The sequence below is a fragment of the Corvus moneduloides genome, chromosome 8 (assembly GCF_009650955.1).
Source record: "Corvus moneduloides isolate bCorMon1 chromosome 8, bCorMon1.pri, whole genome shotgun sequence".
NCBI classification, from domain to species: Eukaryota; Metazoa; Chordata; class Aves; order Passeriformes; family Corvidae; genus Corvus; species Corvus moneduloides.
Genome location: NC_045483.1, coordinates 29,128,127 through 29,155,902, shown reverse-complemented (window position 1 = coordinate 29,155,902; position 27,776 = coordinate 29,128,127). Strand labels below are relative to the sequence as shown.

The 27,776-nt window shown below is 43.5% G+C and overlaps 1 long non-coding RNA gene across 1 annotated transcript in view; it reads left to right on the top strand.

Moving 5' to 3' along the window:
• The first annotated feature begins 20,552 nt into the window (after positions 1-20,552).
• The window catches only part of LOC116447649, a 266,152-nt gene continuing 258,928 nt past the window's right edge, over positions 20,553-27,776 (top strand). The window contains exon 1 of the long non-coding RNA XR_004241629.1: positions 20,553-20,601. This is a non-coding gene — a long non-coding RNA (uncharacterized LOC116447649). The remainder of the gene's footprint in view (positions 20,602-27,776) is intronic.

The following is a 27,776-nucleotide window of genomic DNA, read 5'->3' as shown; positions in this document are numbered from 1 at the left end:
TGGTCTGTGTGACTGGAAAAAAAATGAAAAGCCTGAACCAAGAGAAACAGAGACACAAAAAATTTTGTCAGAGAAGTTAATGTCTGATGGCAGCTGGCAAGGGACGTAGTTGGAGTTCCTAGATCTGTTATTTTCCAAGGAAAGCTGTCATAGGTTAGCAAGCATAGTCCCGGAAGGGATGTCCATGCTAAGGGGTGCTTACAGCTTCCTCTGGGACCTGATAGAACCTATCAGCTGGCCAGTTTGAATATGGACAATTCTTTAAGCCACTTAAAATTGTGACCGCCTCTGTGATCCACATTAAGAATAGGCAAACTCCCCCCCAAGCTCTCTCTCGTTTCCGGCGCTGGCACAGGTGGCTGCGGGCCCCGTGTGGGGGCCAGCGGGCCCGGCCAGGCCCTGCTTGGGCCAGGCCGGGCCGGGCCACGGCCATCCTGGAGCCGATGGACCTGTTCCAGCCGTGGAACCCCCCCCCCCCCACTGCCTTGCCGTGGGCAGCCAGAGCGGCTCGGCTCTCCCCCCTCTCCACTGCGATAAGAAAAATTCAACATTCCAGCTGCAAAGCTGCAAGGCCGAGGTGAGATTAACCCTTTTTACTGCTGTGAAGAGCTGAAAACCTGAGGGAAGAGAGAGAGGAGATGCTTAAAGCTGAAATTCTGTTGTGAAGCTATGATATATCAGAGTATCCTGTTGTAATTTCATGAAGATACGGGGGGTGGAGTGTTCAGCTCATAAACAAAAGCACCTGCACTGAGATAGGCAGATGCTGACGCAGCTGTAATTTCATGAGACGTTTGGACAGGGAGAGATGAACCAGATGAGGACTTTTGCTCCAAACGGGAAAGGAGAAAACCTCAGTCCCTAGAGATGCTCCCAGAGATAGTCCTAACGATGAAGATGATGAAGACCCTTTGCTCCCAGGGAAGGAGAAGGGCCTCTGTTTTTGTTTCTGAACAGCTCAACCTTAAAATTGTACCCCAAAAACCTTCAAGAATGGACCCTCGAAAGCAGTTGTGGGAAAAGCTGCAAGTCGGGGGAAGGGATTCACATGCGAGCAGAGAGACTCCTCTTCCTAAATGGACTGAACAATATTTGGAAGTGGGTGGCTGTCTCGTTGTGATAATGTTTTCATAGCATGAGCAAGAAGAGACTTCTCTTTCTAAATAGACTGAACAAGGTTATTATGGAAGTGGTAAACAGACTGAACATCTTAAGGGTTGTCTTTTTACATTGTTAGTGGGAGAAGGGAGGAAGGTGGGGGGAGAAGGAGAGTTCTGAAGGTGGTATAATTTTTTTTTTTTTTCCCCCTCTTTTAGGTCTGTTAATAAACTTCTTTATATTCTTTCAAGTTTGGTGCCTGCTTTGCATTTCTCCTAATTCTTATCTCACAGAAGATAAACAGTAATGAGTATTTTAGACCAAACCACTACAAAAGCTTACACAGGAACTTACTGCTCTACAACAGTCATGTCTGGTTTTAGGCATTGCTGGAGTCCAGCATATTTCTACAGACTCTTTTAACATCTCACTTGTAATTTTAACTGGAGAAGCAACACCTACAGTCTTTGGTTTCTAAAAAGCATAAACCACAGTCAGGAGTTAAGCCGGGTAATTCTTGACCTGTTGAGGCAATTCATTTAACCTGTTTTAAAAACCCAAAACCCCCCAAAAAACAACTTTCTGCAAATGCTTTTGACCAATCTTTGGCTCCTATGTGAAGAAAGGCATACCTTGAAATTTTGAAGTGTTTTTAAAAGCATCTGTGTTTTGACTCTGTGTATCTGCTTACCACTTTATTTTGCAAGAGGACACCTACTATTTGTTTTCTTCATGGGAGACTCCTGCAGCTCTGCTGTGCTGTTGGGAACTAGACTCCAGTCTGTTTATCTCTTTGATGAAATAAATTTAAAAAGAATGAGAGGCTCTCTTGATGTATGCACAGATGTGATCAGAGATTTGGAGAATGCTCTTGATATCTGTTTGATCACATGTGGGTTCTTTGCACACTCCTAAAAAGTAAAAGCAGCAGCAGAGCTAACTCAAAAGAGAGCACCATAATGGCTCAGACTTAAAGACATCTTATTTTCCTTACATAATGAAACCATCCCACTCTAATATCAGTCCTTTTATTTCCCCAGGAGGACTTGAGGAGGATGTAACAGAGGTGATTGTTGCCTGTTGCCATGAAACACAGCTGTTTACAAGGCAGATACCTCTCTGATGAAGGGATTTAATTTTTCTGTATATGGACAGGATGAAGCCCTCCCCTGCATGTGTCAGAAAGGGCTCTGTGTGTGTGTGTGTGTGTGTGTGTGTGTGTAGGAGGCTCCCTCAGTCATGTTAAATTCATATTAGGTAGCACTTCCAGAAATGACTGGAAAGTAGAGCTGTTGTTGATGCAAAAGGTCACAGACATTAATAGCCTGCAGAACAATTCCAGGGTGCAGAATTATTCACAGCTGCCAAAACACAAAGGAAAAGAATAAAAAAAGAGTGAGGGAAATAAAAGGTTTGAAACAATGGCATCTCTCTGTTATTACTGCTGTTATACTTTGGGTTTTTTAAAAACACTCATCTTGGAGGGGAACCAGGGGGTTAATTCTGAACTGTTTTCTGCTTTCATCTTTTAAACAGCAACAGGAAATGTGTGTCTTTTTTTCTCTGCTTTTGTTGCATTTAGAAGTTTTTGTGGAAATATGAACAGCAGTGAGTCTTGATGAAATGCATGTTCTTCTGACTGAGAATGGCCTTTAAAGGGGGTCCAGTCTTTTTTTTTTCCAAGGCTCCAGACCAAGACAGAAGAGGTGGAAGGTCAGAAAAGGGAAAGGATGGAAGGGAAGAGCAGGAAAGCAGTGAAAAGGAAGGTAGGTTGTTGAAGGTTCAAACAAGAATATAGGCTGTTCTTTAGGACTGAGAATATCTTGCTGCTCAAAGAAAATCAAATTCATCTCTTTTTAAGGCTGGTTGTGTTCTTGTGGCAGAGGCACAGAAGGGAAATGCGTAGCTTTTGAAAGCCTTTCCAAAAAAAAAAAAGGAATGAAAAGCACCAAGAATTTCAAATGGTAAAGTTATGTCTGTGCTGGTCTCCCTCCCTCCCGTTCACCAAGGCTCACAACCCCTCTTATTTTCCTCACAACCCCTTGCAGACGGTCAGGGGTTCCAAGCAGGAGAGACAATAACAAAACATCTGTGTTTACAATCCGATATATAGCTGGTAAGATTTGATAGCCCACATAGCTGGTAGCCAGTGCTACGCATGATCCTCTTCTATGTACACTGGCATTTATTATGCCAACAAAGTCACAGATCAATCATTTTCACCCCTGCTGCTGACAGATCAGGTGTAGGCTTACAGCAAGGGAGGAATCAGGCAGATTAGGAGCAAGGTCTGTTGTTTTGATTACGAATCACAAAGTCTTTGATTTGCTGAGTGAAATAGGAACAGACATTTTCTCTTTTTCCTTTCTGACTGAAAAATGGGAATTACTGTTATATTTTTAGCCACCCTTTCCCTTCCCACCAGAATTGCTGATCAATAGTTCTGTCCTTTCCAGCAGGTATTTTCAAAACTCCACCAGTCTGCACTCACCCTGTAAAGGGAGAAAGCCCTGGTCCTTATCTGCATTCTCTTAATCTGACAAGTGCACTCCCTGACTGTCTTTATCTGTATTCCTCCACTGTTCCTCCTACAAAGAAATCTTTGCAGGGATGGTTCAGGAGACAGCCAATGGTCTGTAACACCTTTCCCTTCTACATTTGCTTCCAGCAGTGATTACTGTCTTGTGCTGTTCTGGAGAAGTGAGCTCTCTTCATGCTCCTGGCAGGTAAGTGTCTAAAGAATAGGATTCATGGAACTCACAGATGGTAGTTAATGGTAATACGTAGAACTGGAGCTGATATTAGCTGTCTAATGCTCTGAGATATGTATGGACCAAGTGCCCCTTCCTGGAAATATTTGGGTTGCATAAAACTCGGTAGGTAATGGAAAATGATTGTATTAATTTTATACTTTTTTTTCTATCCTTACACCAAACCTGCTGTGTTTGAGGTGTCTGTGAATTGGCAGACTGTGGTGTGCTGTTACTAATCCCAGCACATATGAAAGCATGAACTGGCCTCTAATGAGTGTAGAAAAGTCTTACCATATTTGTGCAGAGACTGAATCATCTGGTGTATGGACACTTAATCAAGAACTTTTCCCAGGAACTTGCAATCAGGTGCCTACACAAAAAAAATCCAAAACACAAAAACCCAAGCAACTCCTCCAAGCTAAAATAGCTAAAATAGATGTTACTATTGATAAGAAAATGCAATAGCTCCTAATAGTTTAGCCAGTGTTCTTGCTATAAATACGGCCCAAGCAGTGTACATTGGTTTGTCCAAACTATTGACATGACACACAGAATCAAATAACTGTCACTCTGAATGAAAAGGGGAAGGAGATGAAAATCCAGCCCAGCAAATCCTCTGTCTTCTCAGGGAGGGAAAGTAAGAATCTGTATTCCTGTTATGTGCCTGCTACTGATGGAAACTCTCCCATCCTGCCCTTTTCTTTCCTCTAGTCACTGGTAATATAAACAGCCAGGGTATCTGAGATGGGCTTGATGGGGAATTAGATCCCATGTAAATGTTGTCAGTGTGCTTGCCTGACTCTGAATATCAGTTTGTACCTGGCAAGGTGATGAAGAAGGCTGGAGAATTTAAATTTAGCTTCTGTTCAAGTGGTTGCTCTTTGCTGGAGCATTGATTGGAGTTGTAGTTGTGGGTGTGTGGAAGGGACATGCAGGGTGTGTGTTTGTGGCAATCTCAGATGGTTACCATCTAAGGAGTTAAGGAATATTCAAGGATGGCAGTCAACCCTAACATTTATCTTATGTAAATTATGACAAAGAGAGTTCAAAAAAATCTGTTCTCTGCATCACGCTTCCACTGAAGTTGATGTGGGGTATGTGGGTAAAGATATCAAGGATCAAGTAATAGTCATCACTAGAGCAGTGGAGATTTCACCACTGCTGGCAGTTAAATCTATTTATGCAAAAAGTTACAGAAATATTTCCCATAATTCAACTGCCTCTGTAAGAGTTCCAAAACATGCTCTAAAATGAAGGGTTTTGGTTTGGTTGCTTTCTTTTTTTTTTTGGTAGTAACTGAGAGCTGATTCCGGGAGACAGATCCTGTAGGAAATAGGCTGAGGTATCCTGTTGGGGACCTGCCATGTGGTCCTGGGAGAGGGGCCCTGGGGGAGAGACACGGGATTTCCCTGGCCCCTGGTCAGCCTCGTTCCCCATTGGTTTGTGTTCCCCTGCGTGGGCAAGGACCCTCGGGTCCCATGATTGAGCAGTTCCTTGGCAGAGCCCGGCCATGCGGCTGGAGAAATAAACATCTCTGAAACATCTACCAAGAATCAGTCCATAGATATTTCTTTTCCATGGGCCTTGTTGTCTGATATGCGTGTTACAGTATCTGCACTGTAACAAATGGTGGGTAATGCGAGCAGAACGATCCCCGATCCCTAAGGACAGTGACTGATTTGTGAGTAAATTCTGGATTTCTCTTCTTGTTTTTGTTTTGTTGTTCCATCTCTAAATTATGGAGGGACCGTGGAAAGACTCTTGACTCTCTGAGCCGCATATGGACATTTATCTTAAACTTGAAAAGATTCTTGAACAATGATTTGTAAATTTTAGCTTAATTCAAGCTCAAAAGGAACTGAAACACTTCCTGGAATGGTTGTTTAAGAACTTTGTCTACGTTTCTTGGGGTTTAATTCTTACCAAAGACTTTTGGAAGACCGTTTGGACACAGTTAATTTCTGAGTCAAAATATATGCCGATGGAAGAATATTTTCGTGAATATTATTTAATTACCAAGACTGTCGAGCAATGTCAGCTGTGTCCTGGCGAAGGGAAGCCTGGCTCAGAGTCTGTGTGACCCAGGCCACATGGACCAAGCACTCTGTGAGCAGCAGCGAGGCAGTTCCCGCGTGCAGGCGGAGCGAGGCGAGCTGCAGTGTCGGCAGCAGAGAGAGGTGCAGCGGGAGTGGCGCAACCTGGCAGTGCCCGCCTGGCCCCGAGCAGCGCGTGGTGGAGCGAGCCCCGGGAACGCCCAACCAAGAGGGGTGGCACGCGGGCGGCGGCGGCGGTGGAGTGGAGCTGCGCCCAGCCAAAACGCGCGCTGGAGCAGGGCACGGGAGGGTCATCGCTCGGGGGCCTGGCCAAGACGTGGGTGTGGCCCCAGGCAGTGACAGCACAGCTTAGAGCAGAGGAGACGGCGCACAGGGAGCTGAGTGGTGCGGCCCAGCCTGACCCGCATGGCCCTGAATGCAACCCCAGGAGGAGCGTGCAGGCACCAGCAGCCCTGATGGCCGCAGCAGCCCTGGTAGTTCCCACGTGGGAGTGAGCGAAAGTGAAAGAGAAACCAGGAACGCAGCGAGACAGAAAACAGCAGCCACTCGGAAAAAGGAAAAAATCATCGTAGCTAAAGTTTTAGGAATAGTAAAATGGTATAATGTTAAACAAAATTATGGTTTTGTAACAAGATGTGACAAGCAAGAAGACATATTCGTTCATAGAACTGCTATTAAAAGGAATAACCCTAAAAATTACCTGCAAAGTGTAGGAGATAGGGAAGTTGTACAATTTGATATAGTGCAAGGAAAGAAGGGTTTACAAGCAGCGAATGTTACTGGGCCTGGAGGTATTCCCGTCAAAGGCAGCCGTTATGCACAAAATTATGAACAATATCCATCCCAGCAATTTCCCTACCCACAACCTACTTTCCCCTTTTACCCTCTACCCAGTATGAACCCTTTCCTAAGTTTACCCCATCCCCAGTTTATTCCTAATCCATTTTTCACCCCATGGCTTCCCTATACAATTCCCTTTCCCTACAACTCCTCTCCGATGCCGAGGGGGGGATGAAAAGGGGAAGGGAAGAAATTAAACCCTCTCCTGCCTCAGTTTCCCCACAAAGCATGCCCGGAGAGTTCTGTCTCCCTTCTGTCAACCTTAAGATGTTCCAGAGAATCTGTTTGGACATTTAAAGACTCAGGAGGGTGGCTTGTTTTGTTTTGAAACAGTTCTTGTTATGTTTATCCACTTGTTTTCAATGTTAAGTTTCAAATCTCTTTTTGTTAAAAATAAATGGGTGAAATGTCGGGGTCCCTTCCCCCCTGCCGTGGGGTCCTGGGAGAGGGGCCCTGAGGGGACAGACACGGGGTTTCCCTGCCCCTGCTCAGCCTCGTTCCCCGCTGGTTGTTTTGTGTTCCCCTGCGTGGGCAAGGACCCTCGGGTCCCGTGATTGCCTCAGTTCCTGGGCAGATCCCGGCCATGTGGCTGGAGACATAAACATCTCTGGAACATCTACCAAGAATCTGTCCATATCTATTTCTTTCCAGAGCCTTGTTGATTGATACGTGTGTTGCAGTATCCCCACTGTAACAGTATCCCTTCCCAAATGTCAGTGAACCAAGTGCTACACTTGGTGTTTTGTGAAGTGAATATGAGCCCAGGCTCAGAGTGCACCAGATGTTCCTTGGGATGGCAGGAATCTCATGCATTTGAAATGGCTCTACTTTAGCTATTGCACAAGCTATTTTTAACTTTTTACTTCATATTTATCTGTCATTATGTCCGAAATCATCTCATAACAGTCTTGGTGTCACCACTCCAAGCTCCAGACTCAGCAGTCTCAAAATTCTGATGTTCTGTTTGCCTGATCTCAGAGACAGTGGATAAAGAAGCCCTGAGGATGTGTAGGCACCACTCACCAGGAGAAATGGGATTGCAGAGGCTTTTTCTGCAGCAGGATTTCCTCCTCAGCATTTAAATAGGGGCAAGGAAACTGGTGAGATTCAAATGTACAGTCCAGCTGTGCTGCAAGCTTTCCTGGCAATGCTAGTACTTGATTCGCTCAGTCCAAGAAGAAAAGTCAGATTTTTAAACAAAAGTCCTTAAGAAAATTCTGGTCCCCAGTCTTTTCATGCTAGTGTCCCATGAAGTTCACTGAAAGAAGGACAGAAAGTAAAGACAGGAAAGGCTGTGACTTACTTTTGCTTACGTTATTGCATCCTGTCTCTCCTTGTTTCCCAGAAACCACGAGTGTTAACAAAATTTGGAGAATGCAGAGCCTGACTGATTACATCCAATGTTTTCTCTCCTGCTTTAGGCTGTCATGCAAGTCTTTTGTGACAGTGCTTCTGAGAGACGTAAGGAAGGACAAGTCTTAGGTGATGTTTTTTATGTTTCATTGAAGTTTCAGCTTACTTGGGTTTGAAATTCACACTAAAGACAATCTGAGAAGAGACAAAGGCATCTGTTGCTTACTGTCAGTATTTCATTCTCATTCAAATCATTGCAGGACAGATTTGAAACTCAGCTGACATCTTCCTGAGGTGTTGACACTGCTTGATAGTTCTTCATCTCTGTGAGATTAATAGAGGGGGAATACTGTGGTTTTTCTTCCCTCTGGCACTTTGCTCCAGCGTTTCTGTTTTTGGACACATGCAGTGCATCAGGCTGAGCCACTGGAAGATGTGGTGCAAGTATTTTGGGAGCATCCGTTCTCCATGAGACTGGCTTTGAGAAACAGCATGGTTTGGAAATTGATCTGCGTATAACACACCATCTGAGGCATGGGAAGGTTTGCAAAGCATGACAGGGGTTTTGGTTCTCATGACAAAGAGCCTCCTTTTGCAGCTACCATGCCCTGGCTCATTTTCAGGAGCTGCACAGCCAGAGGGCTCTGGGGGAGCACCCTGCAAGGCTGACCCAGCCAGGGGCTCCTTCCCTCACACACAAGCCTGTGTGGCCTCACTCCTGCCTTATCCTGGCAGAGCCAGGAGCCAGCACCCAGGAGTTCCAAACATCCCTCCCAGCCATGCAGAACAGTGGGTTGGCAGATGAGAAATATCTTTGTGAGGCTGTCCTTGTGTGCAGGCGCTCTCCGAGATGAGTGACCTCAGGGAGACTCTGGAGACAGTAAAAGGCAGAAAATCTTTCAGCTGGTGCCATTTAATAATGAAAACACATTTCAGCTCCTCATTTGCAGTCACATGGATGGGCTGCCTCTTTCACTTGAAAAAGAAATCTTCCAGAGAGGAAGAATTAACTGCTGTTTTTGAAAGAGTTTTGCTACATGAGCTGTAACAAACTGACAGCACTATAAAGCTATTTATAGATCCGTAGTTTCAGACCAGGATGCTCAATAAAGGCTGATGAAGTAGATTTGTTATGTGAATTTAAGATAACCTGTGCAAAGGCAGTGTTTCTCTGGGAAATCTGGTTCTTTTTTCCCCTTTTCTTAAGTAGTTCTTCCAAGCAATACTTTGACACCTTCTCCAGTGCAATGGGAATGAGGAAGGAGGGGATGCCCTTGATTGGCACTAAATGGGAAGTCACACACTGATAAACTAAGGGTGAAGAAAATTTCTTTGGAGAGTTCTGGTCCTCAGTAGTGTTTGTACATCCTCTTTGGCTCTGCTACTTCCCACATAGTGGCTACTGACACACTTCCCTGAGGTCAATAAACATTTATCTGGTTCATTTTGGGAATAGAAGCAGTGAGAATTTTCACTGTTTTCCTCCTCTTTTTTTCTCTGTCAGGGATGAGACTTAGCCCATCTTCCTACTTTCAGTGCTTTGGTTTGATCACTAGGCAGTGTCCATCTCATTCAGCTGCCAAAATATGCCTCGTTGAAAATCTGCGTCCCTCCTGTTCTTGAAATCAGGCACACTGGACTTGCTCTGCTGCTTTCCCAGAGCTCAGTTCCTGGGAACAGCATGGGAAAGTTGTGCCACTGGCAGCAGTACACATCTACTGGCATGACTATGGCTGTGTAGGCACCCCTGTTCCTCACCAGGATGCTGCATGCCAGCATGGGGATGAGCTGCTTCTGCTGGAACTGCCCTCCAGGTGTGCATTCCTGCATTCGACACAGCATGTGTGTAAAAGCTGCAGGATTTGCAGGTTGGGCATTTTGCACTGAAGGTTTTGCACACAGGTACAGATATAATGTCAATTCTTTCAGGAAGAGACTTCTACAGCTGGGAAAGTGGCGAAAAATATTATCTTAAACATCTAAACATTGGGCAATTTACTAATAATGAGATATATTTGGTATGTTGGCCCACAGCTTTTTCAGACCCAAGGCTTGCTGTGAGTATTATACTTCTTCCAGTGTGGGAGTCCAGAATAAGACATTATTTCTTCTAAGTGTGTAGATATAAAAATTAAAGGTCTTTTGGCAAAGGAAGGCCATGCTATTCAAGCAAAGAGCTGCAGCAAACCGCTTACTCCACCACAGAAACCTAGCAAATGTGTTTCTCAGCAGAGGAATGTATCTCGGTAAACTAAATCTTTTGCCTGCACAGATGCAACAGTGATTAAGAAAGCTGTATAGCTGTGTCTGTTTATACAGGTCAGAGGGGCTTTGTTCAGTGTGGCTAATTATGTTGATTCTTGGAAATTTAGAGGCAACATGAAAAGAATGTTGGGAGGAGCTGTGATGACAATGGATATTAAGGAAAAAAATCCCCTTTGAATGGGTTGTCAAGTATTGGAATAGACTGCTCAGGGAAGCAGTTGAGTCACCATCCCTGGAGGTGTTTAAAGATGTGTAGATGTGGCACTTAGGGACATGATTTAGGGGTGGACTTGGTAGGGCCAGGTTAGTGGTTGGACCAGATGACTCTAAGGGTGTTTTCTAAGCTAAATGGTTCTATGATTCTATGACAAGAGTAACAATAATTGGGCAATTGTGCTGCACATCACATCTTTCTTTTGGTTGCCTCGTAATTGGTTTTGCATAAAATGTTCCCAGTGTTTGCCTGAAGTCTGTTTACAAACACAGGAAAAGTCCTTTGAAGGCTCGCTGGAAGGGCAGTTTGGATATTTTGTTGTTACTAAAACCCTCCTGGTTGAGTTTATGCTGGTATGTACAGGCCATTCAAAAAGATACCTTCTAACAGGAAAAAACCTTCTCACAAGGGAAAAACCAGTGTAAAACATAATAAAACCTGAATTGTAGGGGGCAAAAAATCACAGAAAGATTTGTTTTGTCCATTCAAATCAAAGGTTTGTGTCTGGCTTTGTGTATAGCTTCAGGCATCCCAAATTTTCCTTTTAAAAATCCTACCAATCGGTACAAAGGAGGTTTAGCTCCTTGCAACAGGAGAACTGTATGAGTAAAGAGTTATGTGAGGCTCCCGGGGTCCATCCTGCCAGAGAGATGACAGGGCAGCCTCCTGGGTGAGTGTGTGCAGAGCTCTTTGATAAACGGCCTGAATTTGTGGGGAGCCAGCACTAAAAACTGGCAGATTTACATTCTTTTGAGCACTCAAGCAGTCACCAGGGAATATGTCCGGCTTAAAGCATTTCAAAATTCATGAGCCAGAATCCCACAATCATTGCGGAGTTTGTGTAAAGTAATGATTAGGAAAAAAAGTTGTGATCCTCTGCTTTTTGATGCTTTAAACTATATGTAACCACGCTTTCTTTGTTTGTTTTCCACTGAGCACCTGCAGTTTGTCCTGAGGCTCACATCTCTCACATTAACACCTAATTCTACCAGAATAAGGTTTGAAAATGTGAGTGCTCCTAGTGAAACTCATGAAAAAGTATCACTGGTCCTCTCCAATACTTTGGGGAAGAGATTATATGCTGTTTTGAGGACCTAAACTCCAGAGTCAACCCCCAGGTTTTGCAGTGTGGCTTATTCTAATCAGTAAGACATTCATGTTTTTCACTTTTACCTCAAGTTTGCTGTGCAGTCTTCAGCTCCCTCCCGACTGCCAGCCAGGGGCTGGAGATGTCACTGTTGCTTTGACCTAGACAGCTGCAGATATTTCTGTACTAATCTTGCCACTGGCTTTTCAGCCAAAATCTACCAGAAGTCCATAACCATCCAGACTGGGAAAAGCGAGATGGATTCTGTTTGTGCCCGGGTCTGCCCTACATGAGCTGACTTTACGCATGTCCCTGCTCAGTGTGAGCTCAGCATCGCCGCTCCCCGCCCGCATTACCACCAGCTCTCACTTGAGGGCCGCAGATCTTCAGTTTAGCAGCTCCTGCCTCCGTCAGATTCATTCCCTTGGAAAGGGAGCCGGATTGCTCTCTGTCTCGCGGTAGCGTTAATTTTCAAACAGAAGGCAGGGTGATCAATAATCTATTCTTCTGGCAGTTTTACTTAGTTTATTCCTGTGTCAGATGCTAGTTTCCTCAGCAATTTTACCACCTGCAGGGTTGATAGCATCTCTTCAGTCTGGCATGACCATTGGCCTGTCCCTAACTCTAGTGTGTCACACCAGTCTCCACGTGGCCCTGAGCCACAGCAGAGCTTGGCATAGTGGGTAAGATTAAATAATTACGAGCTGCATGTAACTGGCCATCCCTGAACTAAGCAATCATTTGTGATTAATCCCAAAGCATTCAGAAAATGGAGCTGTTTCCATCTACCTGTACAGCTCTCTTAAGTTAGGGAGCTGCAGGAGCTGAACCCAGCAGTTCTGCTTGTTACAAGCTGTGTTGTGGTGTGTTACTCATTTGCTGAAGGAACTGAAAGGTCAGATTTTGAGGTCCTTATTCAGAAAGGTTAAATACAAAAGGCCTCCCTAGTAAGAACACAGATTTAGTTTCTGTTTTAGCATAAAAAGGGATATTGTCAAAGTAAAAGCACCTGAAACTAGTGAAATGAAGGGCTTAAGGTCATGATTCTATTTTCCTTATTCAGAACAAAATTAGCAAAAGTTGCCAAACAGACCAAGAAGGATTCCTCTGCAACCACCTAAAGCATGGGCTGTGCCTGGCAGAGGACCTGCCTGTACACCTGCCTTTCCAGCTCTGAGGAAGGAAGCTGTCTGTCCCTCATGCTAGGTCTGTCATTTAATACTGTTTCAAACCATAGAACACAATGTAATTTTGTACTGTTAAGCAGCAGCAGACAGACAATGACAGAAAAAATGGGCAGTCTCTAAACTCTTAGAACAATCACATTTTTGTGGCAGATACTCTCTGTATTTCTCTTTCTCTCTTGTTTTTCAGAGTATTTATGTACATGGAAGAGGAACCTCTGTTTCCTGAGAGATCATCTGTCCCTGCTGCTTATATCCTGTTTGATGTCATGATCTTGGTTGCTGTGGAAATGATTAAGCTGTCATCAACAGATTCAGATAGGGAATAAGCTCTGGGAGAAGATGATAAACATTCCTTCTTTTATGCAAATGTGTGCAGTTAAGAATGGCAAACAAACAAACAAGCAAAATGCAGAGGCAACCTCCCTTTCCCCTCGCAATTCACTATTCAGACTGAGCACAATGTTTTAAATAAGCAGATTTGTCCCAGGGGGTGTCAGATGGTGCCTAGGAAATGTCACCCACTGCTGTGGAAGAGGCAGAGGAGAGCCAGAGGCTATGAAGGTCTCCTCATCCCTTGGAAGGGTACAAATTCCAAAGCAGATGCCAGAACCCTTTTAGTCCTGAGCTTTGAGCAGGTCATGACAGGTGCAATAAGTTGCACAGGTAAGTAAAAGTAGCACCTTTTTTGTGAGTGCAACCAAATATGCAACAGGCAGAGCACCAGAGCTGTGTCCTCTGCCCTTAAATAGCTGCCCAGGGTTGTGTTAAGCACAGCAAGTCACAGTGGGAAAAGTGATGCTCCCAGACATTAGATGAGGTTATGTTGACTCAGGAAAATGAAATGCCGCCCAGAAGTATCTCTGGGTTTAATTAATATGTGTTCAGAGTAGATGGCCATTCTCCAAAGAGGACTGGTGTTAACCACCACCTGACTGCATCTGCAATTGCACAGGGGATTTTTCAGTGTTTGGTGAATATAGATGGGGAGCGGGTCACCTAGGTTGTGTATTTGTAGGTGTAATTAGAAAGACAAACTGTGTGGGAAGAGAAAGTCAACAATGATCCTGATAATGAGTTTAATACTGCTGCGCACGTCTGCTGTGTTCTTTGAAGCCTGCAGTGCTCCTGTCTCAGTGGTGGGTGTAAATACCTTACAGTAAGTCAAACCCAGCTGCTATGACTTTCAAGTCTTGGCAGCACTAATGTCTCAAACATAGTCTATATTCAGGAAAGGGTCAGAAAATGCTCAAGAGGAAGCAAACTAGGGTTGTTTTCTCATTGGAGAATTCTCCTAAAAATTTGGGGCTTTTTTCAGGATCTCCTGGATATAAAGTGCAAAGCCTTTAGCTGCTCTTCACCTTCAGCTAAAATTATACACACAGCATAAGGAAGAGTTGATATGTGACTAAGGTGCTCTTATTCAGACATCAGTAGGACATTATAAGGCATCAGGGTTATAAAGATTAAGGGTAACACCAGGAAAATACTTCTTGAACTTTTTAAATAATTCCTGATGCTTCCAGAAATGTGTTGGGGGAGTTTCCACTCAAGAAATATGTGCTGCTGCTTTGTTCTTACTGATAGTAGCTTCTCAGAGAGGGCACGGCCTGACACGTTTTAAATCAGGGACTTCACTCTCTTTGGATGGTGCTGTGAAACAGTGCAGAGAATTCATTTTGGATGTCATTTTTGTTTCTTGATGTTATTTGAGGGCATTATGGGAATGTTTGGGTCCCAGGCTTTAGAAACCCGCCTACATCTTACTCTTTTCCCTCACTGAACATCTTTAAGACACCTCCACGGGAACTTTTGAAATGGCAAAATGTTGTATTGCAGGGTGAAAATAAGCCCATGCACAAAGGGGAGGGGGTGAAACTGAACGTCACACTAGGTTATTCCTTGCATTTCTAGTCCATAGCACACAGTACTGTAATATCAGAACTCCTGCCTCTCTCCAGGAAGGGGAAGGAGACAGATTGTATCAATGTGCTGTAGAATATTGAGCCTTGTCCATCAGGCTCTTCACACACCTTCACATGCAAATGCACAAGAGCAGTGAGAGAGAGAGGAATGCAACCACACGGCCTCAGGAGGGATCTCAGTCCCCTGACCCAGAACAGCACCTTGTTTTCTGGTGTCAGCTCCTGTGCATTTTTCTCAGCACAACTCCTCTGTACAGCCACGTAGAGGTGAATTCTTCCTCCCTTGGATGAATATGCAGTTCATATACACACACCACAGACATGGTATTACCCAGTTACCAGGCATGTCTGACTGCAGACATGAGAAATACGTTCTCATTAAATAGCAAGACAAAGCAAAGTTTCCTTTTCTTTGTTTTTGACAGGGGCTGAAAACAGATTTAATCTTGGATTTAGTCAAAAGTGCAAGGCTCTATCTGCCTTTTTGTTTTATGCTACACAGTCTTTCCTCCTGCATGTTTTACAGCTGAGAAATTCCACTGAGTTCAGGGGAATTCTTATTTACAGCAAGAGAGGCAGCAAAGTCATTCGCAGTGGAATGTGAGAAAGCCGTAGAGTACGAGGTGGGCTTCTCTTCAGGAGCTGATGTTATTCCATTAGAAATATCACAGGGATTTCTTATATGGCCTTCTTGTTCCCACTGCCTTTTAAATGCTACACTACAGTTCTTGGTTAAACAGTGGGACACACACAGCACTTCCTGTGGCATCCTGGAGAGCCAAGAGTTGTCACTGGCAGGCCAGTGAAGGAGAACAGGAGTGGCTTGGTCCCTTGGCAAGGCTACAAAGTGCCTTATGTTTTAATGACAGAGGCTGTCAAACACTGCACAGATATGCCTCAGAATTAATATATTAGCTGTTAGCACAGAAGGTCCTTGTCCATGACTAGGAGATGTGGTTACAGAAATCATGCAAATATTGATAGCAATTAATCATGGGACTCTCCGTGTAGTTTCTCCTTACCCTTATATCCTTTTTCTTAGTTTTTTTTTTCTTGAGGATTTTTTTCTTTCACAATGTCATTTCTTTAAAAAATCAGTGGCTTCCATGATAAGTCTTTGCACTTGGAAATTATATCTTCATCATCCTTTAGTCCAGTTGTTTAGTTCTTGGGGGTACAAAGACTGCCCTATGTAATGAATGCTTCACGTGTTTTAGAAACTATTTAGTAGATGAGTTCAGAAGCAGAAGTTCACAAATTGGCAGGGAGAATAGTCACAGCAATGGTCCTATGCAAGGGGCTGAGGGCATGTGGGTCAGTTTTGGTGGAGTGACTTAAGCAAAGTGGGGTTCTTTGGGGGGTTGCAGACCTCTCACATTCCTCTCCTGGCTAATGTAGGAACAGGTTTGCTACAAAAAAAAGAAAGCGCTGCTGACACCTAATTCTATGGAGAGTCCATGGCCACTGGTCACTTAATCACCTGTCAACACCTTGCCAGATGGCAGGGGGAGGTATTGTTTTACGCCTGTGGGGCAGCTCAGCAAATGCTCATTTTCTCTCAGAGGCTGCACGTTACCAAGGAGAAAATATTCGCAGTGTCAAACCCTCTTACTGTCTAAGGCCCCAGGCCTGTGGGTGTGGTTTGGGTTGGCTGGCAGTTTTTCAGTGCCTCAGCACCCCTGTTCAGAGCAGTGAACATGGCTCAGATGGCAGGACTGTCCACAGCCCATAAGTCAGGTGCACCTGCTTCCTGCTTGTTGCAGCATAGGAGAAGTTTGATGGATTGCCTTTGGTTCACACAGTAAACAGATCCCATTAAAATCACTCTTCTGAATCTAATGTTTTTCTAATAGATTGCTTTCCTCACATCTCAACATATTTAACTCCTACTAAAGAGTTCAGGCCTCTTGGGAGGCCTTGCTGTTATTTGGCATCTTCTTAGCATGAACAGAAACACAGATCTTACAGGGACAGAACTTCCTCTGTACTGGAGCGGTTTTGTCAGATGCTATTCATGCCCTGAAATGGGAGGTTTAATCGGGTCTCCTCATTCTGAGAATCAGATTGAAGAGATAAAGAGCTTATCCCTTTTCCCTTGCTGCAGCCTTGCATTCCTGAGCACTGTCTTCCTTGAGAGTTCCCGTTACCCTGCACCAGAGGCAAAGCCTTGCAGCAAATGCACACGAGAGGGGCCATGTGCCAGCTCTGCTGGAGCCCTGCAGGCAAGCAGCTGGAACGGAGTCACTGTTCCTTTTCCTCTCCTCCTCCCTTGCTGGAAAAATACCCATTGAAATCCATGTCTGGCAGAGGGTTGGTGCCTGGACTACCAAGATGTAGGACAAGGGAGATGGATTGCTAAAACACAGCCAGGAGGCAGATAGGGGCTTTAACAAGATGTAAAATTGTTTGACATCTTGGTTGGGGCTGAAGGACCTCTAGCAGCACAGCACTGGGGACTGGCAGAGCTCAGCAAATGCTGCTGTGTGTCACCCTTGGTTCTACCATTCCTTCCAGGTAAGGAAAGAAATGCCTCAGGTGAGGGACTGGGAACCTCAATGGAGAATCCAAGAGACAGACACATCTAAGAGCACTGTTCTCTCTGCTGCACTCAGAGCTCAGCCATCATCCTGGGCAGACCCTACTACTACAGGCTTTGAAAGTGTTGTTTGTTTGTTTGATTTGAAGAGAAACCTAAAAGACGTAATCACCATACTGCCTCTATCTCTGTTTTAAGCAGCAGCAGAGATGAGCCGATTACACCAATCCCCCTCAAAGTATGGAGCTTACAAGAGAGGTAAACAATTATCCAAGGATTTTTTAATCACAGCAAAGTAAATTCCCTCCCTTCAATTTCTTCATTAAAGCAATATTTTTCTTTCCTGGTTTAATCAGGTTTACTCTGTGCTGATGTACTGTTTATCTAGATTTCACCTCCACAGGGTTGCCTTGCTGTTCTGTAAGTATGTCTAGCAAGTGAATATTTATCCTGAGATTTAATGTTTTGAAGACTGAATCATCCAACCACAGCTTCCATGTGTTCAGTGTAGCATCCTAGCCCCATCAGTGTTACACATGCTTCACTCCAGGCAGCAGCTCAAACAGAAAATAGATTATTCGGACTGAATGTCAGAGGACAGCAAGTTTCCAGATTTGATTACTTCCAGAACTTGATTACTCATTGATGCCTTTGTAGAGGCAGCATTCTGAGGGACAGTTTTCATGTAAATACTGTCTCCTTCAGAGTCCTGGGTGCTTTAATAGCTCACCTTCTTCCAGGTGGAAAACAATGCACTTGGTTTCTGTTTTTCTGGTTTCTATATGTAGTAAGGAAAATAGAAAGAGTGATATTAAAGAGAAAGAAGGTAGAAACCACAGAAGATCTCAGAATGAAAAAAAGTTATGAATTTTAAAATGAAGCTCCAGATGTGTGTTTGTTGATTAAGTAGCAAATATCTCAAGAGCCAGGAATTCATTGTTCATGTGCAGATCCAGAAATGCTGAGACGAAAATCAAGAGATTGCTTAGCAAACGCCTTGCACCAGGTTCAGCTCCAGTCAGTGGATTTGGTGTTATGATCTGTTTTGTTGTCAGCATTTTAATCTGATGCTGAATTTTTTTGCTGTTACTCCACAGGAATCTCCTGCGTGAGCAGTGTGGAGGGGGGCACATGGGTGTGCAGGCTGGTGAGTGTAGACAGCAGCTTGATTATGCTCAGGAGAGATTCATGTGGCTGCAGTGACACAGCTCTAACCAGCTGCCAGCTGATTCCACACTCCACAATCCCCCAGGTGCATGAAGATGCAGTGGGATCTGGAGTCCCACTGAACAATTGTGGTGGTTTCTCTCCTTTCCCCTCATTCATGCTGTGACTTTGACAGTTTCATCAGGCATCAGAGAGATCTCTGATGAGCAGGGGAAGGCAGAGGAACTCCAGAGGTCTTTACAGAAATCATTCAGATCTGTATGCTATGCCTGAGTTCATTCTGGATCTGGTTTCCCTGTCTGAATGATGCACGGATAAGTAACAAGTATCTCTCTAGAACCCAGTTTATGTGGGCAAAATCTGAGATAATAATGCTGTCCTCCTCCAGAAGGCAGCTTGAGAAAAAGAAAACAACCAACCAAACCACAGCCTTATAATAAGCAGATTTTTTAAATTATACCTTGATTTGCCATTCCTTCTTTCCCAGTTTTTTGGTTGAACACTTTATCACCCACACATCTATTAATTTAAAGTTATCTATTTGTCTGCTAATTTCTTCACAAAAATCTTTGCAAGAATTAGATTAGAATCATCTTATTATAGATGCTGGTTAGTGGCATAGTATCTCAAACTGAATAGCTTTGTCCTTTTGACTGAGTCTGTCTTCTGACTCAAGGCTATGTGTAGCTGCTGTTGAGAAAGCAAAAAGGAAACTAGATTCCACTGATTGTTTCAATGTAACTGCTAAAATATACAGCTAGAAACCAAGGGAAAAGCTTTCATTTTCTTCAGAGATCCGGAAATCAGATATAAAGAATGAAAAGGTACTTTTCAGCTTTAAATGTGCTTTTTCTGTTCTGATGTGTCACTTGACAAATGTCAAAATGATGTAACTGCAGTGGAGTTTAAAATCAGGGAGCCACTGAGTGGTTTGGTACAGCAGTAATTGTTTCCTTTTCAAGTTCTTACAGATAATTATCATGAGTGACAGCAATAAGTTTTAGCGGAGATACCAATTGCCAGAAGGGTTATATCATGACCATCTCTAATGATGATGTTGGACTGGTGAGGTTCAGTTCAAAATGATACAGTGTAATTGCTGTTTACCCCAGTGGGTGTGCTGGACAGCAAATCGGGAACAAAAGCTGAAGAGAAAACCAGGGTTTTTTGAGCTCACATTCTGTTTAACAGAAAGATTGCTTAGAACAAGAATCCACAGGCTCCTGGATCAAGCCCAGTGCCGAGCAGAATAAAATCTCGATTGAAAACTAAAATTGCAGTTCTCAACTGTATGCTGATCGTTGCATTTTAAAACCAATTCCACCAAAAAAATTCCTTAGATGGAGCTGCTCCTGTGACAGACAGCACTGGTTGCACCTGAAAGCTGCAGAGCTCTGAGGTCAGCATGGTACCCGCCCACTTCTCACTGCTGAGCTCTGGGAAGGGTTTTGCACTCTAGAAAAGCCTTGTTGGAAGAGGTATCCCCAAACCACTTTCTCAGGAAGCCTAAAAGTCAGCACCTGTCAAATACGAGGAAAGAGAAATTACATGCTTAAGGCCATTAACAGCCCACAACACAGATAAAATAACGAGAATTAACAATGCTGAAAGCAGGATTAATCTTAAATACAGGGTTAAAAGTGGCAATAAACACGCAGTTTCCCACTGACTGAAGTGATCAAGTGAAGAGGGGTAAAAACTTGCTCTGCGTCAAGTTCTTCCTAATCAGGGCAGATTCATTACAGCTGGCTCCAAATTACAGGGAATTGAGACAGGTGATCTTGTTCCTCTGTTGCTGAGGGGATCTGCAATTAGGGCCTAGGGCAATGTATTGGCTATTAGTGTATTTTTAAGAACTATGTCTTCTGCCACACTGCACGCCTGGCTACATGCACGAATATTAAAGTTGCATTGAGGAGAGGGCAGCACTGATGCAACAGGTGCAATCAATTCTCCTGATTGTGTAAGTTATTAGGAACTTGCTGGTTCTTTTGGGTGAAAGGTCAGGGTGGAGGGGAAACAGCTGTACCTTGTTTATTAATTAGTGGATGATGATTAGGGGAGGAGATGAAAAGCCAGCAGAGCGCTTTTCTGAGGGCTGGTGTTGGCAGGTGACTGGGAAAGGGTGAGTACTTTTTTTAGGAGGCTTTGTGGCGTTTTCTTGTCTGGGCTTTTTTTGTTTGATTTTTAAAATAATGTCTAAGTAATAGGCTAGATGTATTTACCAAGTGTAAAGTATCACTGTGAGGGGGGCTGAGAGTCTAGGGTCTCTTTTTCTTTCCTGTGAAGAGAATGCTGTCTCCTCCGGTAATTGGAGGATCTAATTGCTGATGCCAAGTGTTGCTGGAGTCTGTATGATGGCAGTATGCCTGCCTTCAGGAGGGTCTGGGAGCCTTTGTTTTGCTTTTTTACTGTGAAAAATGTAGATTAGTTTTCTGCCCGTGGCTTCCTTGTGCTAGCAAGTTGTGGTCCCTCTCTCCTCTTCCATGGTGGCTTTTCTTTTCTCCCTGGAGTTACCCCAATCAGCAGTGACTGTGTTGGGCCTCTCAGCCCCAAACTACTGCTCTTTCCAGGGCTGTTGGGATGAGAGAAATGAGATACAGCACTAGCTGTGATCCCATGAGCCATTTTTTGGTTTCTTAGAACACTTTAAACTTCTGTTTGTATTTGAAAACATATTTTGGCAGACTTGTGGGGAGCAGGGGCTGCCTTAGTAGATGGAAAATATTGCCCATTTAAAGTTCTCCATCGCAGCATCCCTGAGCACCCTGTGCTGCTAACACACTAACTGGATTCCATATGAGTGCAGCTTTTCTGCGTGGAGATTTAGGAAGCATAGCATGAGAGATAATCAGAAGAGGTTAAGATGCAAGATACAAGGAAACTAGTGTTTCTGTCTAATAGAAATAAAATTCTTCAGATTAAACTGAAGAACTGTTTGTTGTAGGGTTGTCACTAATTTATTATTCTGAGAGAAAAATAAGCTCCCAAATTTCATATAGTGCAGTACTTGGCTTGCTGAGCACTTTCCATAAGGACTCATTTGTAGTATTCTCCTGGTGCAAGGAGGGGAGGATGATGTTCCTAACTAGACATGGTCTGTCGTTTCCTGTATTGGCAATTGTATTGTAACTCATAAGTTGCAGATGGAGGACTTGAAGTACTCGGCAGCTTTGTGATAAAAGGGGGAAATGTAATGCTTTTATGAAAATAACCTTGAAGGTAAATGAAAACCTACATCCATCCAAGTGCAGGTCTAGTAAATGTTCCCTTGGTGCACATCACAATAGAAACATTTAAGCAAGCTGTATAGCAAAAATTGAAAGAAATATTAAGTGTCTGAAGTCACTGTATTACCTCACTTTTTGCAGGGCTATTTTTGTGTCAAGTAGGTTGATTTTCATAGTTTTAGTTGCTGTCTTGGTAGTGGAGCAGTTGTCTTGTCCTGTGGCCAGGTGGAGAAAACACAACTGCAGAGATACAGGGCTTTTTCTATGTAAGAATATTTAATTTCTTTTCAACTTCATAACTATGTGTGCTATTATGTAACTATGAGCATTCAAAATGTTTCCCTGTACTGCCTCAATTGCATTACTTATTGTCATTTTGGAAAAGCAGATCTGACCTTCTGGGCTTTTTCTTTAGAAGTGATTTATTTACAGCTGGCTATTAATGAATGTGAGGAGGTTTCAAGAAAATTAGAGAGGCAGGGGCTTAGGGCAGTGGGAGAAGAAGGAACAAGAACCCAATAATGTGACACTCAACTGGAGGTGGTGTTTTGGATGTGGGCCCTTTCTATGGCTGTTAGAGTGGCAAGAGGTGTGTGTACATATGTATATAATGCCTTAAGATCCCTTAAGCAACCATGGTGTGAAATAGCCTGACTCAGGCAGGTAATAGCTGAATTTATTGGTGCTAGAATGGGAAACTTGGCCTGAAGGTAAGGATGGAAAAGTCCATTCAAGTTTCTGCCTCAGTACCTGAGAAAGTGCCCTGTCCCTAATGTAGAGGACAGGTGACTTGCCCAGTAATTCTCCTGCCATGAGAACTTAGTTGTGGAGAAAACCTTGGAAGGGTGCCTGGTCTGAAAGAAGTTTAAGGACAGGGCCCTGTGAACTGGACAGTCAATTCATGGCTCAGGGTCTGGGAGACTCTGTTAGCAGCCTGAGGGCTCCCAGAAATGTGTGGGCAGCCCCAGGGCATTCAAGGACAGAGGTATGGGGAAGGCACAGGTGTTTTCCTGCTCTCTGGACACTGAGGGGAATCACTGCCAGATCAACATCGATTGTAGCTTTGTGGAGAGGAAAGGGATGATGAATTATCAGCTTGATGCACCATCCTGGTCCTATATTAGCTTCTTCTTTTAAGTGATGTAGATGTGAATTAAAGAAGGAAAGAGGACAGGAAAGGGTCACTCCAAAAGCAGGTGCAGTCTTTTACCTTTCATCCCACAGCAGTGTCTCTAGAAAGGACATTTTCTGTGTTTCTGTATGTTATCTCTACTAAGTTAAACTTTCAAAAGCCTATGGACAGGTGCTTAGACACAAACATTTCATACAGTGCTTTGGGTTGGATGACTTAAAAGTCATCTGGTTAAAACCCTCCTGCCATGGGGAAAAGGTGGAAGCATTCTAAAAAATAAGCAAGAACACCGTGCTCTTGGCAGTGGGAATGCCTTTCCTGACTGCTGTTTCTCTCCTCATTCAAAAAACCATGACTCTCCAAAGCTTGTTTCAGAATTGCTACTACCCAGCAGAAGTTGAAGGTAGGTCTGCCTTTCCAAAATGACACTAGGTAGTGCAATTGAAGCAGTACAAGGCAACATTTTAAATGCTGGTATTTAAATAATGGCCCATATAGCTATAAAATTGAAAAGAACTAAAAATTATGACTGTCACACAAAGCTATCCCTTTAAGGTTGAATAATAATGATGTGAATGACTTGTGTGAGTGGTGGTAACAATACAATGTTAGCCATGATTCCATGGCAGAGTTAAGAGACATTTCCATATATTTTTGCTAGGAATACCAAGGCATCTTCTCTGAAGCTAAAATGAATAGAGGAAATTACAAAACAAAACTGATAATATATACATTAAAAGATCTGAGGTGCTATCAAGTCAATGTCTCCTCCCACAAACTATTACTGCACAGAAATAATACATATGAAAATGATGGGGTTTTCTTTTTTTTTCTTCTGCCAAGTTCCTGGGGAATGAAAAGTGAAAATAGTCTTCATTGATACATATGGAGGTTTTGAAGCAGCTGTAAGGGCTCAAAATGGCTTGTGCAGGGTTTAAGTGTTGCCGTGGGCCCATAAATTTCTGTAAATGGACATGGCCCTAACACTGGAAGATGTGGTCCCAGTAAGAGAGATGAATGTTAGCAATAAAAGTTAATTTTGTCAGCATTAAATTCTTATGTCTCATTGATAATAGTAAATCCCCTAATAAGAACAATGATGAGATTTAGTATCTCTCAGCAGCCAATGCTCTCATGGCCATCATTGAAATGGCCATGTTGGTAATAACACTAGGAAATATTTAGAAGACAGAAATGCAGTGGAGGGTGAAATTTTTGTGTAGATAAAGTGCTCTAGAAATCACACAAATGTTTTTTGACTGTTCTCAGTTCCTTGGTATCAGGATATTTGGACTAAAGTGATTTCTAGTGGCTTGTGATACCTTCTGGGTCATCATGCTGTTAGGATCTCTCTTACTATCTTGGCAGATTCTCACAGAACTGGGCCCACTTCTAATTTCAGTGACCTTGGATGTGTGTGTGGGAAATGCACTCAAACATTAAACTATGTTTCTAGGTAAAAGACTGAGATGCTGGAGCCTAGTTGCAGTACTAGGTTTTCATGAAGATCTTATTTTAAAATAAATCAGGCACTCATTTTTCTTAGAAAGCAAGGCAAAGCACTTGTTACCTTTTGTTTCCTTTCCTCAATTGCTTGTACAGCCTGTTTTCTGTAGAATTTAAATGGTAGCACTTATATTACTTTCTTTCCAGTACTATTCTCAAAAATAAAATTAAGTGTTGTGACTTGAGCTCAGGCTTAGATGGTGGTTCTTAAAAATATGAGCTTGGGTGCAGCCAAGATGAAGTATTTGCTTTCAAGAGAGTCCATCTTAGAAAAAGGTAAGAATACTTAAGAGTAGCAGATAGCAGAAATCTGCATTTAAGTAGACTCATGATGGGGCAGATTACACGTGTTTTCCTCTGTGTAAAGCTTGATATTAGTTTTTTTCATAGCTTAAATCTGAAGTTTTATGATGGAGGGTTAGTGGGTACCTGCAGGGATCAGGATGATTTACTTGGTTATGAACTGGATGTTGTATTGGTAAGGGTGAGGGGCAAGACCAACAAAGGGAATTGTCCTGAAGCCCTGAAATTAAATCAGATACAGTTCCCATGTTCTTTTTTTCAAGAAGATCCTAAGCAAAGGGGATTGATGAATTTAATTGGACCATGTATGTATAGAGCTTGAAGGCTGAATTATGTGCTGTTTTGAGATTTTCTTTAGTGCTGCTCATGTATATTCGATTTATGTAATTGGGATTGAAGTGGGTGTACTTTCTGACAGCACACTCTCCAAACAGCAGCACTGTTTTGGGACCCTGATAAAAATGAACCAAGTGTCAGGAATTTTTCTAAACTCTGAGTTTATAATGAGGGGAGAGAAGGGAGGTCAATGCCTTGTGGGTCCTAAAAGCAGCCAAAATAAAACCACTTTTTTTTTTTTTATTAGTCTTGCTTGAGAACAGAACCTGCTGCTCTGGTCAGCTAATGTCTGTGGCCAGGGACACCTCCTGACCCGTGGCCGTGGAGGCAGAAGTGCCACCATCTCGTGTCTCAGCAGGTGTGGCTGGGCAGCGGATCCTGCCAGTGTCACCTCCCTGAGGGCTCTGAGGGGTGCTGGGAACCTGCACACAAGTGGAGTTGGGCAAGAGGGAGGAGAGGGGAGTGTGTGTGTGTGTTTTGGTTTGTTTTTGCGGTGCAGGGGGTGCCAGGGGTCCCTGCTGTCCCTGTGGGGCTCTGGGAGAAGGTGGGTTTGTGGCATTGGTAGAACTGTGTGCCAGGGCTCTGTGGGGGCACCTGGAGCAACAGGGGGCAGGGGCCCTGAGACAGGGCTGTCCCCACCTGTGGGATCCTGGAGTGCTGGACTGGGAGTCCTGGGGCTGGCTCTGGGGTGTTACTCCACGATTTCCTTTACCAAAAGGGTGGCCAAGCAGTGGGACAGGCCGCACAGAGAAGCGGTGGAATCATCATCCCTGGAAGTGTTCAAAAACATGTGGATGTGGTGCTTAGGGAAATGGTTCAGTGGTCGACCTGGCAGTCTTAGGTTAATGGTTGAACTTGATCTTAGAGGGGTTTTCCAAACTTAATGATTGTGTGATTTCTGGGGAGCAGTGTGAGGTGAGAGGGTGCTGTGGGACAGCAGGGCCAGGGCAGATGGTCTTTGGGTTCTGCCACAGTGCAGCTGCTTTTGAATCTGAACTGGTTCAAGCAGCTCCTTTTATTATTTCCCTCAGTTAACGTTTGCTTACAGGCTTCTTCAGATGCTGCAGAGCAAGTCAGTCATGATGAACTGCTACAAGGCACAGGAACAGTACAAAATATCAGGAAAAAACAGTTTCTGTGACAGGAGTGGAACATGAAGCTCTGAAAATATAAAAGGGTAGCAGCAAGTGTCAGAAATAATACTACTTTGAACTTTACAGACCTAGAAATTTTTCTGTAAGTCAAGCTGTTTAGGATCATAAACAGTTATTCTCAGTACTGCTGGAACCACTGTCACACTCGTATCATCATTTTGATGTCTGTCATGCATCAGAAGGCAAACACAATTACATATCAAGAATATCTCAGAGCTGTTTAAGAAGTCAATGTTAGTCACAGGATGCTTTTGATGCTCTTCTTCTCCTCATGACTGTAGAGTTCTAAGTGTAGTGAGGATGTTCTAGTTAAGGTTTGAGAGATGGTTGTTGGAGAAACAGGGCAGACACTTCCACTTACATGTCTAACAAATGACAGAGTCAGTGACCTCTTGTCAAACTGTGGGGAGATGATCAGTAGTACTGTGGGCTCTGGGAATCTAAGGTGAAAAGGTAACATTTCATTTTGGAAGAAGTAGAGTTTTTTAAATGAGCCTTGTGCTGTTTGGGCCATGTTTTGCAGTTACCATGCGTCAAAACACCCCTGGTTTGGATTCTGTCCCAGTGATGCAGCCCCCTGCAAGAGAAGCTACTTTGCCTCAGTAATTTTGTTTTGTGGTTTGAAGGAAAATGGCTCCTATGGTGTTGAAATTTCTTCCATGCATGCTCACATTTATGTGCTGATGTAAGACAGAACCAGAACTGCCCTTTCATCTTGGCTAAGGGTGTGTGCAACAGGTTCACTGTTGTACTCAGTCTATTGTTTTAAAACTTGGGGGCAGAAAAGGCAAGGACAACATTAAGTCTGTTTTGATTATTAGGCCACAGTTGTTTCAAAGGGACTTTTTGAGAACCTGAATGTGTTGAAAATCCTTGAGAAGTCTACAGCAGTCCTTGGCATATTTCCTTCTGCCTCTCTTTCCCATGCCCTTCAAAACCAAGTCCTACATCTTGGTGTTGAGATCATCAGTGGTGATCAGATGCTGCTATTATTGCTGCTGTGTTATTCTTTGGGATTGTTTCATCAGTGTGTAAAGTCAGGCTGCTATCTTTCAAATGTTTTCAGCGCCTTTTTTGTACACAAGAGTCCCTTCAGAGACAACAGAATGGCTTGGCAAGTGCAGTGCAGCACATGTAGAAGCACTTACAGAATGAGCCCATCAGTATCATTAATATGCAAGATGGAAAAGCAGATCGTGAAAGCTCAGTGTGGAAAGAGCAATGCGAGAAGAAATACATTCACACAAAGAAATATTTCATACACAGGAAGCAATGTTGCACAGAAACAGGCGATGCTCCAGTAGTGGGGATTCAGGAGTGAAATTGCCAGATATTTGGAGAACCCACTAATCCTTAGCAGTTCTACAGACACAAGAAAATTTCCTTAGCGGTGTTGGGCTTTCAAACTGGTGTGATGGACCATTTAAGCTTTGGTGAACTCCTTGTATTTGTGAGCAAATTGGAGTTGTAAGTATTGATCTGGATCTTTTTGTTCTGTTGGATTTAGTGCTGTGTGCAGAGGAGAGAAAGAGCAGTGAACTGGGTACTAAAAAAATCCAACACTGAGGGTGACTTTTGGGAGGAGTTTGAAGCAGGAAGTCAAAAGGTTTATTCAGCTAAAAGTAAAATATCAAATAAT